The sequence below is a fragment of the Bubalus bubalis genome, chromosome 4 (assembly GCF_019923935.1).
Source record: "Bubalus bubalis isolate 160015118507 breed Murrah chromosome 4, NDDB_SH_1, whole genome shotgun sequence".
NCBI classification, from domain to species: domain Eukaryota; kingdom Metazoa; phylum Chordata; class Mammalia; order Artiodactyla; family Bovidae; genus Bubalus; species Bubalus bubalis.
In genome coordinates, this window is record NC_059160.1 from 28,737,545 (window position 1) to 28,756,439 (window position 18,895).

Sequence of the window (18,895 nt, forward strand, 5' to 3'; positions counted from 1 at the left end):
GAAGACAATTTTTCCATGGATGGGGGAAATGCAAGTGATGGGGAACAGTTGTAAATACAGATGCAACTTCACTTGTTCGCCCACTGCTCACCTCCTGCTATATGGCCCAGTTCCTAACCAGTCATGGATCAATACCAGTCCGTGGCCCAAGGACTGGGGACACCTACTTTAGATTTCTCAATTCAAGTGTTTTGCTGTGCAGACAGCAGAGGAGTGACTGCATTGAAGATATCACACCAGGGTCTTAAGAGGATAAGGGATAGCCCAGCTCTATAGCAGTGACTGGAGAAGACAGCTAAACTCAGGCCACTGCTATGCAGTCGTCAAGGACAGAGCCCTAAGTCAAAAGTAATGATTTTCACATCTCCAAGTTTGAAACAAAAGTAGCACAGTTGTTCATCTTGGAAGGATCATGGACAACAGGCATCAGAGGAGTTACCAGTGAGACTGGAGGAGCCTCCCTGACATTCTGGTGAAGCCATAAATGCCCCGGAGTTATGTACAATCTGGCGGAGTAGAGGGCAGACAACACTAAAGATCAAATGTGCCACCAGTCCCGACATGACGGGAGCTCAAAGGCAGATCTGAGTTGACTTAAGGGTAAAAGAGAATATTACTGGTGATACAGTGGATAAGAATCTACCCGCCAATGCAGGGGATATGGGCTTGATCCCTAGACCAGGAAGATTCCACATGCCAAGGGGCAACTAAGCCCATGAGCCACAACTACTGAGCTCGAGTGCTGCAACTACTGAAGCCTAAGCGCCCAGAGCCTGTGACACAACGAGAGAAGCCACCTCAATGAGAAATCCACGCACTGCAACGAAGAGTAGCCCCTGCTCGCTGCAACTAGAGAAAGCCCACATGCTGCAAGGAAGACACAGCACAGCCAAAAATAAATAAAAAATATTTTTAGAAAAGGGGGAAAAATGTGTCTGTTCTTATACAGTAGAGCATATAGTTGAAAATCTGTCCTCTAAAAGATTATGACTTGTACCAGACTTATGAAGCCATTAGCAAATGAGAGCTCTTTCTACTTCTCTCCATATAGTTTTGCCAACTTGAGATTTCTTTCTTTTTTTTTTTAATGGTGGACAGGGACTTATAGATATTATGATGTTAGTTCTTAGGATAAGTGTCTTTAAAAAAATACCTAAAGCCTGAGGGCTACCTACCCCCAAAGCTGCCAGGGGTTCTATCCAAATCGCTAGAGAGCCCAGAAAACAGGGATCACCATCTCAGGGAGAATGAAGATAGGAAAGCAAACAGTTGAATAATAAAGGATGCCCTGGAATCAGTATGTGACTTACCACATTTTCTCTAGGAGTTTAACATTTATGTTACCTTTTTAATAAAGATTTTATTTTGCCTATGGACTGGTCATCTCAGAAATTCTTAGTAATTTGTTGTTGTTGCTATTTAGTCACTGAGTTGTGTCCAACTCTTTTGCGACCCCATGGACTGTATCTCGCCAGGCTCCTCTGTCCATGGGACTTCCCAGGCAAGAATACTGGAGTGGGTTGCTATTTCCTTCTCCAGGGGATCTTCCCCATCAGGGACCAAACCCATGTCTCCTGCATTGGCAGGCAGTTTCTTTACAACTGAGCCACCAGGGAAGCCCTCTTAGTAACTATCAAAGGCTAAATATTATTCCTAAAAATCAGAGCTCCATGTTATCCTTACAAACTGTCTGTGGTCAAAATCATTTCTTTCAAATCCTATGCAATGGAAATACAATGACGTAACCCATCTACTTTGAGTTGGTTAAAGATTTACAGATGTGAAACAAATGTTACAAGGGGGAAAAGCAGTTTAAATTTAAAGACAGAGAGGCCTGAGTTTTGAATTGTCAATCTGTAAAGCTTTTCATTATAAGTTTTAGAATGCTTTCATCACTAATTAATAAATAATGATATGTCAGACAAGTAAATTTAATACTGAGATAACTAACAGACACACATACCAAAAGCTATTTAACACTAACTTCATCTCATTTGAGCACCACTATTTCAGTGTTTTGTTCAATGAAAACTGACACTTGGTGTATCAGATCAATTATCAAATAGAAAATAGCATGCAAAATAATTATAGCAAAGCCCTTAGTCAGGTCCCTGGCCTTCCTTCTGCAACTTCATTCTTCCCAAAACAAATCATTTCCTCCAGTTCTATTCTCTGAACATCTTGCAAATCCTCATTGCCTCCCTTATGCTTTTGCTCATGCAATTTCTGCTGGAATTGTCCCTCTTTATTCATAATTGCTTTGAGGACAGAAACCAACTCTTGGTCAACCTTGCACCCCTAGAAGGCTCTCATGTGGCACCTGCATATAAAAAGGCATACGATAAATGCTCACTCAATCGAACTGAATTTTGACTGCCGACCTCAGCCAGTATTACAGTGATCTTCAAAACGTAGGGCAAATATGAGTTTACTAACCTATACTGCTACTATTTCTTAATCTGACAAGAAAACCCACATTTTTCTGAAAAAAGAAAAACCAAGTAGGCAGGTTAAGATAATAAAAAACTGGACTATAAAAGTCAGTTCCATGGAAGAACAATTTTCTTACTGTCCTTAATAAGTGCGCTGGTCCAAGTACAGATGTTAAAGAAACATTCCTATTTAGTTAATAGTGCATGATGGATCTCATCGGAGCCAGTCTTCATTCTTTTGAGGACTCTGTAGATAGCTTTTTTGAGTTTGTGTCTTAGAAGGTTTGGGCTGCTTTGAGATTGGCCACCCCACCCCACATCCTTTTTTTTTTTTTTTTTTTTGGATTTCACAGATCTCCAAGGCATACTAGAAGAGTGAATCAGTTCTGCTCAAAATGAAAGGACTTCAGTAATTAGGTGAACCATTCCACTTATTTGAAGGCATTCCTTAAATGTGTGAAATAGTTTCAATAAGCTCATGTTTATGCAAAGATTAATAGGGGCATTAAGCTCTTAAGTTAGTAATGGTAAAGGAAAATTTAAGTATTTCATGTATAGTTCCCTCAGTCTTAGTGTTTTTAAAAGATGTAAGTGCTTTATGCTTAAATAATAATGATGTTGATAATGATGATTAAATGTCTCCTGTGTGCCAACCCCTGCAATAAGCACTTACCCACCCCACCTAATTCAATTTAAAACTCATTAACACTAACAGATATTCATAGCCTCTTGTCACAGATGGGAACACAGAAGCATTGAGAGGATATATAACTTAGCTAGGGCCACATAGTTCACTAGCAGAACTGAAATTGGACCCGAAATAAATTCTGTAATTCCCACTCTTCATTAGATTATGTTACATCCCAAGTTAACTAAACACCCTACCAATTAGTTGGCACCTGAGTTGGTAACAGAGTTTGGAAAGAGTTGACCAATTTACTACTTAAGATCCCATCAACAGGAGTTTTGACTGAAGGTAAGAAAGTAAATGGGAAGTTCAGGCAAAATTTTCTACAACTGGAAAAGTTGAGAATGGAGAGCCGTCTTTCTGCCAGGTTGTACTGGCACAGCTGGATATGGAGGGAGCTCTCGCCAGACTGCTGGAACCAGACAATCCCAGCTTAGAAAAAAATCTGTAGGTCACAAAATCTCACTATACATTACTCAAGTGTGTGCACGTAGTTGTCTGCCTTGCTAAGTCACTTCAGTCGTGTCCAACTCTGTGTGACCCCATAGATGGCAGCCCACCAGGCTTCCCCATCCCTGGGATTCTCCAGGCAAGAACACTGGAGTGGGTTGCCATTTCCTTCTCCAATGCATGAAAGTGAAAAGTGAAAAGGAAGTCGCTCAGTCGTGTCCAACTCTTCGCGACCCCATGGACTGCAGCCCACCAGGCTCCTCCGTCCGTGGGATTCTCCAGGCAAGAGTACTGGAGTGGGGTGCCATCGCCTTCTCCAAGTTTCCTGCCTCACATCATATCAAAAAGGCTTTGCTCTGCTTTCCAGTTCTGTGCTGATTTGAGCCCAGACTACACAGAAAAAAGAACTGAGAGTTGATGATTAACCAGCTATTCTGTACTGGGTAAACATCCAACCATCCAACATGTTTAGCAGTGATCTGAAAACATATTAATAAATAAGATCCCTACCGTATTTTCAGATGGCCCAAACTGAATGAGAGAGCTAATATAATTAAGATACTATACTGTGATAATTTTATGTATAAAATTATGTTAACAAATCAGAACACTAGGAAAAAACAGCAAACTTTAACAGAGTGAACTATAAAGTTGTGTATTTGATTTCAAAACTTGCAGAAGTTGAAAAGAGAATGAAGAAGGCATAGATAAACTTTCTGTGTGAAAAAGCACTGCACAGAAGGTAGGTTGCAGCCCATAATAAGCCAGAATGTGCAAACAGACAAGTAAATGTCGACCAGCCCAGAGTCTGTATCAAAGGAGGAAATGGTGATGGAAGATTGTGTTCCGTTTACATGCCACTATTTAAAATCAAGTCTATCCAGGGCTCCCCTTGTGGCTCAGTGGTAAAGAATCTGCCTGCCAGTGTGGGGACACAGGTTTGATCCCTGGTCTGAATGTTGTGGAGCAACTAAGCCAGAGCGCCATAACTCCTGAACCAGTGCTCTGTGCTCTGCAATAAGGGAAGCCACCTCAGCAGGAAGCCTGCACACCGTAACTAGAGAGTAGCCCTGCTCACCACAACTCGAGAAAAGCCCACACAGCAACGAAGACCCAGCAGCGCCAAAAATAATAAATGCGTGAGTGCTAAGTCACTTCAGTTGGGTCCAATTCTGTGCAACGCTATGGACCGCTAGCCTACCAGGTTCCTCTGTACAAGGGATTTTCCAGGCAAGAACACTGGAGTGGGTTGCCACATCCTTCTCCAGGGGATCTTCCTGACCCAGGGATTGAACCTGCATCTTTTATGTCTAAAATTATTTTTTTAAGTCTATCTGGCTGCTGCTGCTGCTGCTAAGTCACTTCAGTCGTGTCTGACTCTGTGCAACCCCTTGGACGGCAGCCTGCCAGGCTCCCCCATCCCTGGGATTCTCCAGGCAAGAACACGGGAGTGGGTTGCCATTTCCTTCTCCAATGCATGAAAGTGAAGAATGAAAGTGAAGTCGCTCAGTCGTGTCCGACTCTTCGCACCCCATGGACTGCAGCCTACCAGGCTCCTCTGTCCATGGGATTTTCCAGGCAAGAGTACTGAAGTGGGGAAGTCTATCTGGAATACAGTACAATGAAGGCTTTGAAGACCTGTGCACATAAGTCAAAGCTAGAGAAACAGAGGAAATTTAGTCTGAAGAGGAAAACACTGAGGTAAATTGGCTAGCACTCTTCATGGTATAATGGAAAGTACATAGTCTACAGACCAAATCAGAGTTCTATCCTAGCCCTAACACTCTGAGAACCAGGGCAACCATTTCATCTCAACCTCCCAGGATCCTCAGCCCATATGGTCTGCTTATTCTTAAATTATCTAGGCTTAATACGTCAGGTACTAAAAACAGAATAAAAGCAAGCTTTTGACCTTAGAGAGCTGTCTGGTGCCCAAAATAGACAATTTTCAGTCCATTAACATATAAAGTAATGATCCTCTGAGAGTTCAAAGGACAGACAGTTCACCCTGAAACAGGACATTTTGACCAGGTCTTCTCGATACAGTTGTTCTTCATGCTATATTAAGTTTCCTGGGGCTGTTTTAATGAAGGACCACAAACTGGGCAGTGAAAACAACAGGAATTTTTTTGTCTCACAGTTCTGGAAGCTAGATGTCCAAGATCAACGTGTCCATAGGGTTGGTTCTCTCTGAAGGCTGAGAGGGACAATCTGTTCCATGAATCTCTTATCTGCTGGTGATTTGCCGGCAATTCTGTTTTGCTTGGCTTGTAAATACATCACCCTGATCTCTGTTTTCATCTTCACATGGTGTTCTCCCAGTGTCTCTTCATGTAGTCTCTCCTTTATGTGTGTCTCCTTAGCCAAATTCCCCTTTTTTATAAGGACACAGTCATTTTGGATTTGGGCCCACCCTAATGACCTCATCTTGACTTGTGTGTATGTGTGTTAGTTGCTCAGTCGTGTCTGACTCTTTGCAATCCCATGGACTGTAGCCCGCCAGGCTCCTCTGTCCACAGGATTGTACAGGCACGAATACTGGAGTGAGTGGCCATTCCCTTCTCCAGGGGATCTTCTCAACCCAGGGATCGAACCCATGTCTCCTGAATTGCAGGCAGATTCTCTACCTTCTGAAGCACCAGGGAAGCCCCGTCTTGACTTGCTCATCTGCAAAGACTCTATTTCCAAATATGGTGACACTCACAGGTAGTGGGGGCTAGGACTTCCATACCTTTTGGGGGGATGGGGACAGAGTTCAACTCATAACACATAGCTAATTTGTAAGAAACATGTCAAAATATTTTTTCTTTCTATTTTGTAAGTATCTAAACAGAAGCTGTAACAAAAGTGATACTCCCACATTAGCAGGCGCCTCTTTTTTTTAATTCTTTTTTTTTAATTTAAATTTATTTATCTTAATTGGAGGCTAATTACTTTACAATATTGTATTGGTTTTGCCATACATCAACATGCATCCGCCTCGGGTGTACACGTGTTCCCCATCCTGAACCCCACTCCCACCTCCCTCCCCGTACCATCCCTCTGGGTCATCCCAGTGCACCAGCTCCAAGCTTCCTGTATCCTGCATCGAACCTGGACCAGCGATTCGTTTCTTATATGATATTATACATGTTTCAATGCTATTCTCCCAAATCATCCCACCCTCTCCCTCTCCCACAGAGTCCAAAAGACTGTTCTATACATCTGTGTCTCTTTTAGCAGGGGCCTCTGACCCCAATCCTCCCTTCATCATGGACCCTTCCCCCATCTCAGACTCCACTCCAGTCCTCACTCTTATCTTCACACCATCCCTAAATCAAATCCCCTCACTCTCCCTACCCCCCGAGTGGAGGGTCAGCAATGCTGTAAAGGTCAGTAATAGGGTAAGAATAACTGTTTTTCCTCAGGACTTTTTGAAGTCAAGAATTTAGTGGTTCACTTTTTTAGGCTCCATCAAAGTGAACTCAAGTAAATGATGGTGTATAAAAATGTTCCTGGAATCAAAATGTCCTCATGGTAAAATTTACCAAAATAGCTGAGTCAAAATCTCTCACAACAAATCATGTAGTGCAAGATTAACCTATTTATGAAGGCCATGCCAAAGCTGAGTGTAGAAGGACAAATAGGAAGTTAATTAGGCAAGGAAAGGGACATTCTTGGCTGAAGCAAGAATGCAAAGGTATGATCCTGACAAAGGAGGAAGCATCAGAGAATCTTAAGTGATGTGGCATAACCAGGGCACCAGGGGTGAACGGAGATAGACAGAGGCCTAATAAGTCATTGATGGTCTATTTATTTTACTTTTTTTTCTTTTTATTTTTTTATTGAAGGAAATTACGTTACAGAATTTTATTGTTTTCCGTCAAACCTCAACATGCATCAGCCATAGGTCTACATATATGCCCTCCCTTTTGAACCTCCCTCCCATCTCCCTCCCCATCCCACCCCTCTAAGTTGATACAGAGCCCCAGTTTGAGTTTCTTAGCCATACAGCAAATTCCCATTGGCTATCTATTTTACATATGGTAATGTAAGTTTCCATGTTACTCTTCCCATACATCTCACCTTCTCCTCCCCCCTCCCCCATGTCCATAAGTCTATTCTCTATGTCTGTTTCTCCACTGCTGCCCTGTAAATAAGTTCTTCAGTACCATTTTTCTAGATTCTATATATATGCATTAGAATGCAATATTTATCTTTCTCTTTCTGACTCACTTTACTCTGTATAATAGGTTCTAGGTTCATCCACCTCATTTTATTTCCCTTATCATTGCTATGGTCAGTGAGCACAGAATTGGAAGTGCCATGCTCATATGTGCAGTTCTAAGAGATCACTTTGGCAACTGTGAGAAGGATGGATTAAAGTTAGGATGAAAAGCTGGACATGGGAAGACCAGTGAGAAGTCTGTGTAGTAACAGAGGTAAGCAGTGATGAGAACTGGCACTAAGAAGGCACGTGCAGTAAGGAGGGCAAGCCTTGCCAGCTGTTTGTAGAAATATTCGGCAGGTAGAATTAACAAGATTTTTTTTAATTTTTATATAATTTTTAGAGGTTACTTCCCATTTACAGTTATTACAAAATATTGGCTATATTACCAGTGTTGCACAATACATCCTGAGCCTATATTTTATACCCAATTGTTTGTACCTCCACTCCCCTACTCCAAAATTGCCCCTCCCTGCCCAACCGGTTAGCTCTCTACAAGTGTTAGACTGCTTTCTTTTCACAATGTTTACTACTTGGTTGGATTTTAATGAGGGAAACTATATGAGTGGTTTCCAACTCTAGTTGCACAAGGCAGACATCCTGGGAGTTTTTCAAAAACACAGACTCTCTCTGGCCCTGCCTCTGACTTAGTGAATCCAAATTTCTGCTGCTTAAGCCTTGAGAATTTGAAGATTCCTCCAGACAGTCTCTGTGACTAACAGTTTAAGAGCTGGCCCCCAGGAGAAAAAGAAAATACTCTCTATTGATTCAGGAGTAGATATCAGTGCCACATAACAAAACTGTACCACAAACTGTTTAAAGATAGAATCATTAACTCAGAAGCTTGTTGCTGAATATACCTGAGCAAGAACCAGTAAACCAGTTACAGAGAGGTGACAGAGGGTTTTTTGCTTGTCAGAAACACTGTATGTTAGTCACTCAGCCATGTCTGACTCTTTGTGACCCCATGGACTGTAGCCCATCAGGCTCCTCTGTCCATGGAATTCTCCAGGCAGTACTGGAGTGGGTTGCCACTGCCTTCTCCAGGGGATCCTCCCAACACAGGGATTGAACCTGGGTCTCCTGCATTGAAGCCAGATTCTTCACTGCACTATCAGAAGTATGAGCATGCCTTTAAGGCACCTCAGAGCCACAGGATTCTCCAGGAGAGTAAGCAAGAACCAGAGACATCAGAGCAGCAGGCAGGTACATGGAGGACATCTGTGGGCCCCGGCCTGTGTGTCTGCTCCCTTTCTGCTCCAGCTGTGGCTTCAGTTACCATCTCACTCTGACCTGGCTGGATTCCAGGCTCTGGCCTTTGGATCTGTCGCTGTTTCTATGACAACCCAGTCCTGTTGGAGCCATGCTTGCTAGCTGGCTGCTACATCTGGATTTACCCAGGAAACCCCACCTCATGGTGTCACCATCTCTGAGGCAGTAGTCCATTCTGCCAAGCCCAAGTCTGCTTCCCAGTTCCCTTTAACCCCTCTTAACTTCCACCATACTCAGGCCCACATTCAGGACCCTGCTTCAAGCTCAAGGTGTAGACCACTCCCTTCCACACAATTCCAGCATTGGTTGGCTAGATATATTTCTATATGAGACAATGGAGAACCAGTAGCTTCCCAGTAGGTTTCAAGGGAGGGAACATACAGTAACTAAAATCTCAAGCCCTTATATTTCTCAAGATCTATAGGCCCCTTCCTATGTAGTCAGTAGTAACCACAGGCTTTTAATCTATTGCCTGTAGCTTCCAAGGCGGTTCCCTCTGTTATAGCTTCTTCTGTTTGCTGGTCTCTTCAGTGTCTGGTTTCCGCCCTGACACAAAGGGGATGGTGGAGGACACTCTTTTTTTTTTTTAGGGAAAACTGGTCAACCACTTGTAAAATAATGAAACTAGAACACTTTCGAACACCATACACAAAAATAAACTCAAAATGGATTAAAGATCTAAAGGTAAGACCAGAAACTATAAAACTCCTAGAGGAGAACATAGACAAAACACTCTCCAACATACATCACAGCAGGATCCTCTATGACCCACCTCCCAGAATATTGGAAATAAAAGCAAAAATAAACAAATCGGACCTAATTAAACTTAAAAGCTTCTGCACAACAAAGGAAACTATTAGCAAGGTGAAAAGGCAGCCTTCAGAATGGGAGAAAATAATAGCAAATGAAGCAACTGACAAACAACTAATCTCAAAAATATACAAGCAACTCCTACAGCTCAATTCCAGAAAAATAAATGACCCAATCAAAAAATGGGCCAAAGAACTAAATAGACATTTCTCCAAAGAAGACATACAGATGGCTAACAAACACATGAAAAGATGCTCAACATCACTCATTATCAGAGAAATGCAAATCAAAACCACTATGAGGTGCCATTTCACACCAGTCAGAATGGCTGCAATCCAAAAGTCTACAAGCAATAAATGCTGGAGAGGGTGTGGAGAAAAGGGACCCCTCTTACACTGTTGGTGGGAATGCAAACTAGTACAGCTACTATGGAGAACAGTGTGGAGATTCCTTAAAAAACTGGAAATAGAACTGCCTTATGATCCAGCAATCCCACTGCTGGGCATACACACCTAGGAAATCAGAATTGAAAGAGACACGTGTATCCCAGTGTTCATCACAGCACTGTTTATAATAGCCAGGACACGGAAGCAACCTAGATGTCCATCAGCAGATGAATGGATAAGAAAGCTATGGTACATATACACAATGGAGTATTACTCAGCCATTAAAAAGAATACATTTGAATCAGTTCTAATGAGGTGGATGAAACTGGAGCCTATTATACAGAGTGAAGTAAGCCAGAAAGAAAAACACCAATACAGTATACTAACGCATATATATGGAATTTAGAAAGATGGTAACAATAACCCTGTGTACGAGACAGCAAAAGAGACACTGATGTATAGAACAGTCTTATGGTGTCTGGTGGAGAGGGAGAGGGTGGGAAGATTCGGGAGAATGGCATTGAAACATGTATAATATCATGTATGAAACGAATTGCCAGTCCAGGTTCGATGCACAATACTGGATGCTTGGGGCTGGTGCACTGGGACGACCCAGAGGGATGGTATGGGGAGGGAGGAGGGAGGAGGGTTCAGGATGGGGAACACATGTCTACCTGTGGCAGATTCATTTCGATATTTGACAAAACTAATACAATATTGTAAAGTTTAAAAATAAAATAAAATTAAAAAAAATAAAAATAAAATAAAATTAAAAAAAAAATAAAATCTCAAGCCCTGAATTCAGATCTGAATTCACAACTAGACTCTGTGACAGTAAACCAGTTACCTTATCTCTCCAAGTCACCAAAACAATCTAAACATGATAAATACATCTCACCTACCCCAGAAGTTATAAAGGTATAAACAGCAGAGTCAGCTTCACCAACTCAGGATAAACACACAGCCAAGTCTCTTTTCATTCAGAGTTAATAACTCAAGCATCCAGATACCTGCAAAGACTCTGTTTCACAGATCACATTCTTGGGTTCCAGTGGACATGAATTTGGGGAGACACTATTCAATCCACTACAAGATTCTCCTTTTTTAAAAACAATTTGTGTACTTACTTATTTTTAGTTGCACTGTCTCTTTGTGGCTGCACACCGGCCTTCTCTAGTTTCAGTGATCGGGGGCTACTCTTCGTTGAGGTGCACAGGCTTCTCATTGCAGTGACTTCTCTTGTCACAGAGTGTGGGCTCTAGAGCATGGGCTTCGGTAGTTGTGGTGCCCAGGGTCAGCTGCTCCACAGCATGCGGAATCTTCCTGGACCAAGGATTGAACCTGTCCCTCCTTTATTGGCAGGCAGACTCACACCCACTGTACCACCAGGGAAGTCCCTATAGAGTCTTCTTGAAAGCAAAGTTTGAAGACCCAGTTCCTAAATTTCAAATCTCTGAAAGAAGAGTTCTCATACCCCTTCTTCCAAGAAAGTCCACTGGGATCCCTTGGTAAATTTTTCTTTTATCTTCCCTCCCATAGCTAAAGACAGCAAACAGGTCTTATATTTCCAATGTTTCACTTAGTAAGAAGAATCTGCCCCAAAAGTCTTTTTCCAGACCCCTCTTAGAATCTAGAAGAAACTGGCATAATTTTTATAAAACTTCATGTGTGAAGGATACTTACAACGTCTGGTGCATAGACAGCCCTCAATTACTGGCAATTATTTATTTTCTCTGAAAGTAACCAAAAATGCCCTGAAGATACAGAGCATCAGAATAAAACTTTGCCAGTGGCAAAATATCTGCCCTCTTTAGTTTTTAAGACAATTTAAGTGGAACACAGGTACAATCTGTATCCTTTATACAACATCTAGATAGATTTTATGTATCATTGGTTCTTGGATCAGACTAATGAGTATATGTTTCAGAGCCCTTTGATACTACCAATATTTCAGGGCTTTTGTGCTCAGTCCTGTCTGACCCTTTGGACTGAAGCCTGCCAGGTTCCTCTGTCCATGGGATTTCCCAGGCAAGAATATGGGAGTGGATTGCCATTTCCCTCTCCAGGGGATCTTCCCAACCCAGTCTCTTGCACTAGCAGGTGGATTCTTTACCCCTAAGCCAGCAGGCAAGTCCCAGTATGAGCACTACACTGTTGCAAACAGTTTCTTTATAAATAAAACTACTTAAACTCATTCCTGACTTTTACAAGGTCATGACTTAGATTGAGATGAAGTACATAGGTAGATTTTCAGTTATTTTCATCTTAAATATTTTATCAAGAATTATAGGACCAGACGAGTTCATCTAAATGAACTCTTCACTTAATACCTCAGTGGATCAGAGACTCAGTGGGGTTCAGGGATTTGACCACGGCCACGCTACTTAGTGAAGGAGTCGATCATAAAACTCAAGGCTCCTAAACCCAAATCCAGTGGTCTTTCAACCCATCTACCTCTGAGCCTGGAAAAAGGATAAGTATTTTCCTACACAGTCCCAGGTTTCTATAGTTACTTGATACTCAAAATTAATGCCACCTCCAGTCACTTTAAGAACTTCATCTTCCAATCCTTTCTTCCCTTTGCTCTCTAGCATTTCCTTCATCCTTTTTCTTTCCAGTACTTTCCCTCTGCCCTGGGAGAGACACAAACATTTACTGAGTACTCAGTATGCACTAGACACCATGAAATAAACAAGTAACCAATGCTGAATCACTTGCTGTCTCAACACTCCAGACAACTATGAGGTATTATACCGATTTTACATACTAAGGAACTGAGACTTAAAGGATCTAAGTGTTCAAGGAGGCACAACAAATACTCAAGCTTCAAGTTCGGTGTGCTGGCTCCAGAATCTGTGCTCTCCCCACGATGCCATGATGCAACCTGCAGGTGAGTGAACCCTCGTGCTCCCCCATGCCTTCTGGCCCTCCTCCCTCCCCAGTCCTGTCCTCCTTCCTCTCCCTCATCCTTACCCTCCTCCCTCCCCCATCCTGCACCCTCCTGTTCTCAGTGTAGCAGCATTCCTCCGGTTTTCAGATCAACACAGCCATCTTAGGTCTGATTCCATTAACCAATAAAAGAAAACTAGCAATTTTGAGAAATCATTTACCCATCTCTTTTTCAGGATTTTTATTTTTTCAAAGGATGCGTGTGTGATAAGTTGCTTTAGTCGTGTATGACTCTTTGTGACCCAATGGTCTGTAGCCCACCAGTCTCCTCTGTCCATGGGATTCTCCAGGCAAGAATACTTGAGTGGGTAGCCGTGCCCTCCTGCAGGGGATGTTCCCGACCCAGGGATTGAACCCTCATCTCTTACATCTCCTGTACTGGCAGGCAGTTTCTTTATCACTAATGCCACCTGGGAAGCCATTTTTAAAGGATGCCTAGAATCAAAACCTAATGTGGCCTCTACAAGTGCAGAAAATAGTCAAATTGCAACTCATGCCATGTATTGGCATCAATTCTTCATAGAAAAGAAGACAACTCTGTAGCCTGTAAGAAAAGAAAAGAAAAAGATCCTTCCTTACACAGTCATTTAGTTAGAAGTTCATGCATTCATTTTCAAAGCACTGCTGGAAACTGGGGGAAACATGCAAGTGTTACTTAGAATTCAGACTCTGCAAATGGAGGACTCCAAAACAAAGAATGGGACTTTCCTGGTGGCTCAGTGATAAAGAATCCACCTGCCAATGCAGGAGAATGGATTCAATCCCTGGGTTGGGAAAATCCCCTGGAGGAGGAAATGGCTACCCACTCCACTAATCTTGCCTGGAAAAATCCTATGGACAAAGCAGCCAGGGTTACAGTCCTGAGGTCGCAAAGAATCGGACACAACCTAGAGACTAAACAACAACAAAATGAAGAACATTGCATTCACAGTAGAAGAAGGGAAGGTGAGGAGATAACATTTGCAACTAGCTTTCAAGTCTAAACATAGGCTGAATTTGTAAGAAAGTACTATACCCATTGCATTTATTTGTACAATTTATTTTCAGCACAACACGTAATTATTTTTACAGTTTTCTCTCCTTCATCTGCAAGCTTCACAAAGGCAGCAACTGTGTCTTATTCATCTTTGCATCTTCCACATCCCATAGTCAGGATCTTATACATAGAAGATGCTCAATAAGTGTTTTCATTGAATACTCTGCCTTTTCAGGTAACAGATTCACTTAACGCGACTACTCAAAATTTTATTTCTTATGTTGAACACATTTCAGAACCATATTTTCAAAGGTATGGGTAAAAATTAGATTTCACAGTAGAATCAGAAGTACAATGGGAGGCTATTGTCAAAAATAATAAAAATAAGTGCCAAAGGTCATCAGCTTCTGAGTTCTCTCCTCTTATGACTTTTTCCTCTTTTGCATGGGAGAGACTTGGCCCTTTGCTGTTTTGTTTTTTTTTTTCTTTTTTGTCTTCAAATACCTTTAATATAAAATATACTTCTGAAGCACAATACTGTTCCTGATACATTCAGAAGACTTATACGCTAGACACAAAAGAGCTCCTCAGGCTCCTATGATGCTATTATATACACCTGTACATTTTAAGTAGATTTTCAACACAATAGATATTAACAGTGGTTCTCACAAGCACTCATTGTTTGAGAGGTACTTATTCTTGCTTCTTAACAGGATTTTGTTTTCTTGATGCTATATCTACAATAATACCTCCAGTGGTTGTTAAATTAGGGAAGAAATTCAGCATTCAAATCATTGTCAGTTTGTTTTTTGGAAGAAGAAAACCAATAAAGAAAAGAAGAAAATTTCAAAACACAGACAGCTTATGATGCCACCTTTTTAAACAGCATAAGTCCATCCTAAATTGTTACTGAGCTCTTCAGAAATAAGGGTCTATAAGTGACTCAGCTGTTTTTGTGTTTTTATCTTTTCTTTATATTTTTACTATCAGTTTGAATAAAAGCAAGGTGATCTTTTTTGAGCTCTATATTCTTATTAATTGAGCATTAAAAGTAGTCAGTATCTGGCTTACTTTGTTGAATCCATTGTGTTAAAAACAAGACGCCTTTGTGGACTCCATAAAACTGAGTAAAATGGGGTGCAGGAAGGTTGGTGAGTAAAGCTGAACTAGGCATGATTCTGATATGCCTTTTAAAGTTAGCAATCTTTTTGGCCCTTTTGAAGGTAGCAATCAGAACTGGTTTTCTACGAACAGTATGCTATCCTCGACAAGATAATATTCAAACATCTGCAACATGTAGGAGCTCCAATTCATAACAGTGGTGATAAATTTGGCCCTGACAAATAGAAGGTCCAGCCATCCACTCCTTTGGGCTGGTAGGTCACCTAACTGATTATGAGCACTCAGCTGGCTTTCTAATGTCATTTCTCCCCTCTGGCTAGAATCATGGCACCCAACTTATTTTTTCTATAACTCTAAATTGGATTGCACAGGGGCTTTGCCACCCTTCTGTTATAAAGTTAAACTAAGTAGGAGCTTGCTATTCTTGTTGCTGTTGTTACTGTTTGGTCACTAAGTTGTGACTAACACTTTTGTGATCCCATAGACTATAGTCCTCCAGGCTCCTCTGCCCAGCCCCAAGTAGGAGCTAGTGTACTTCATAACCATTAAGTGAAATTTGCACAGTCCTATATTTATATCATACAAGAGATATAAATATATATATATTTATATCATACAAGAGATATAAATATATATATATTTATATAACACATGGACATTACCAGATATTCAATACCAAAATCAGATTGATAATATTCTTTGCAGCCAAAGATGGAGAAGCTCTATACAGTCAGCAAAAACAAGACCTGGAGTTGACTATGGCTCAGATCATGAACTCCCTATTGCCAAATTCAGACTTATATTGAAGAAAGTAGGGAAAACCACTAGACCATTCAGGTATGACCTAAATCATATCCCTTATGATTATATAGTATAGGAGACAAATCAATTCAAGGGACTAGGTCTGGTAGACAGAGTGCTTGAAGAACTATGAACGGAAGTTCATAACACTGTACTGGAAGCAGTGACCAAAACCATTCCCAAGAAAAACAAATGCAAGAGGCAAAGTGGTTGTCTGAGCAGGCCTTCAGTTCAGCTGCTCAGTCGTGTCCAACTCTTTGCGACCCCATGAATCACAGCACACCAGGTCTCCCTGTCCATCACCAACTCCTGGAGTTCACCCAAACTCATGTCCATCGAGTCGGTGATGCCATCCAGCCATCTCATCCTCTGTTGTCCCCTTCTCCTACTGCCCCCAATCCCTCCCAGCATCAGGGTCTTTTCCAATGAGTCAACTCTTTGCATGAGGTGGCCAAACTACTGGAGTTTCAGCTTCAGCATCAGTCCTTCCAATGAACACCCAGGACTGATCTCCTTTAGGTTGGACTGGTTGAATCTCCTTGCAGTCCAAGGGACTATCAAGAATCTTCTCCAACACCACAGCTCAAAAGCATCAATTCTTCAGTGCTCAGCTTTCTTCACAGTCCAACTCTCACATCCATACATGACCACTGGAAAAAACCAAAGCCTTGACTAGATGGACCTTTGTTGGCAAAGTAATATCTCTGCTTTTCAATATATTATCTAGATTGGTCATAACTTTCCTTACAAGGATTAAGCCTCTTTTAATTTCATGGCTGCAATCACCATCTGCAGTGATTTTAGAGCCCAAAAAATAAAGTCTGACACTGTTTCCACTGTTTCCTCATCTATTTCCCATGAAGTGATGGGACCAGATGCCATGATCTTAGTTTTCTGAATGTTGAGCTTTAAGCCAACTTTTTCACTCTCCTCTGTCACTTTCATCAAGAGGTTTTTTAGTTCCGCTTCACTTTCTGCCATAAGGGTGGTTTCATCTGCATATCTGAGGTTATTGATATTTCTTCCGGAAATTTTGATTCCAGCTTGTGCTTCTTCCAGCCCAGCGTTTCTCATGATGTACTCTGCATATAAGTTAAATAAGCAGGGTGACAACATACAGCCTTGACAAACTCCTTTCCCTATTTGAAACCAGTCTGTTGTTCCATGTCCAGTTCTAACTGTTGCTTCCTGACCTGTATATAGATCTCTCAGGAGGCAGGTCAGATGGTCTGGTATTCTCATCTCTTTCAGAATTTTCCACAGTTTATTGTGATCCACACAATCAAAGGCTTTGGCATAGTCAATAAAGCAGAAATGGATATTTTTCTGGAACTCTCTTGCTTTTTCCATGATCCAGCGGATGTTGGCAATTTGATCTCTGGTTCCTCTGCCTTTTCTACAAATAACTAAGAAAAGAAGAGAAGCGAAAGGTAAAGGAGAAGGGAAAGATATACCCAACTGAATGCAGAGTTCTAGAGAATATCAAGGAGAGATAAGAAGCCTTCTTAAGTGAACAATGCAAAGAAATAGAGGAAAACAATAGAATGGGAAAGACTAGAGATCTCTTCAAGAAAACTAGAGATATCAGAGGAATAGTCATGCAAATATGGGCACAATAAAGAACAGAAAAGCCAAAGACCTAACAGAACCAGAAGAGATTAAGAAGTGGCAAGAATACACAGAAGAATTATATTAAAAAGGTCTTAATGACCTGGATAACCACAAAGGAGTGATCACTCACCCAGAGGCAGACATCTGGAGTGTGAAGTCAATGAGCCTTAGGAAGTTTAACTACAAACAAACGGAGTGGAGATAAAGGAATTTCAGCTGAGCTATTTCAAATCCTAAAAGATGATGCTGTAAAAGTGCTGCACTCAATATGCAACAAATTTGGAAAACACAGTTGTGGCCACAGGACTGGAAAAGATAAGTTTTCATTCCAATCCCAAAGAAAGGCAATGCCAAAGAATGTTCAAACTACCATATAATTGCACTCATTTCACAAGCAAGCAAGGTAATATTCAAAATCCTTCAAGCTAGCTTCAACTGTACATGAACTGAGAAATTCCAGATGTACAACCTGGATTTAGAAAAGGCAGAAGAACCAGATATCAAATTGCCAACATTCACTGGATCCATAGAAAAAGCAAGGGAAATAAAAAAAAAATCTATTCTGCTTCATTGACTATGTTAAATTCTTTGACTATGTGGATCACAACAAACTGTGGGAAATTCTTAGAGATAGGAATACTAGACCACCTTACCTTTCTCCTCAGAAACCTGTATGTAGGCCAAGAAGCAAGAATTAGAACTGGACATGGAAAAACAGACTGGTTCCAAATTGGGAAAGGAGTACGTCAAGACTGTATATTGTCACCCTGCTTATTTAACTTACATGCAGAGTACATCATGTGAAGTGCTGGGCTGAAGACTCACAACCTGGAATCTAGATTGCCAGGAGAAATAGCAATAACCTCAGATATGCAGATGATACCACTCTAATGGCAGAAAGTGAAGAAGAACTAAAGAACCTCTTGATTAGGACAGAAGAAGAGAGTGAAAAAGCTAGCTTAAAACTCAGCATCCATAAAACTAGGATCATGGCATCCAATCTTAGCACTTCACAGAAAGCAGATGAGGAAAAAGTGGAAACAGTGACAGATTTTATTTTATTGGGCTCCAAAATCACTGCGGATGGTGACTGCAGCCACAAAATTAAAAGACACTTGCTCCTTTGAAAAAAGCCTCTAATTAAAATAAATAAATTTAAATTAAAAAAAGAAAAGAAAAAAAGCTATGACA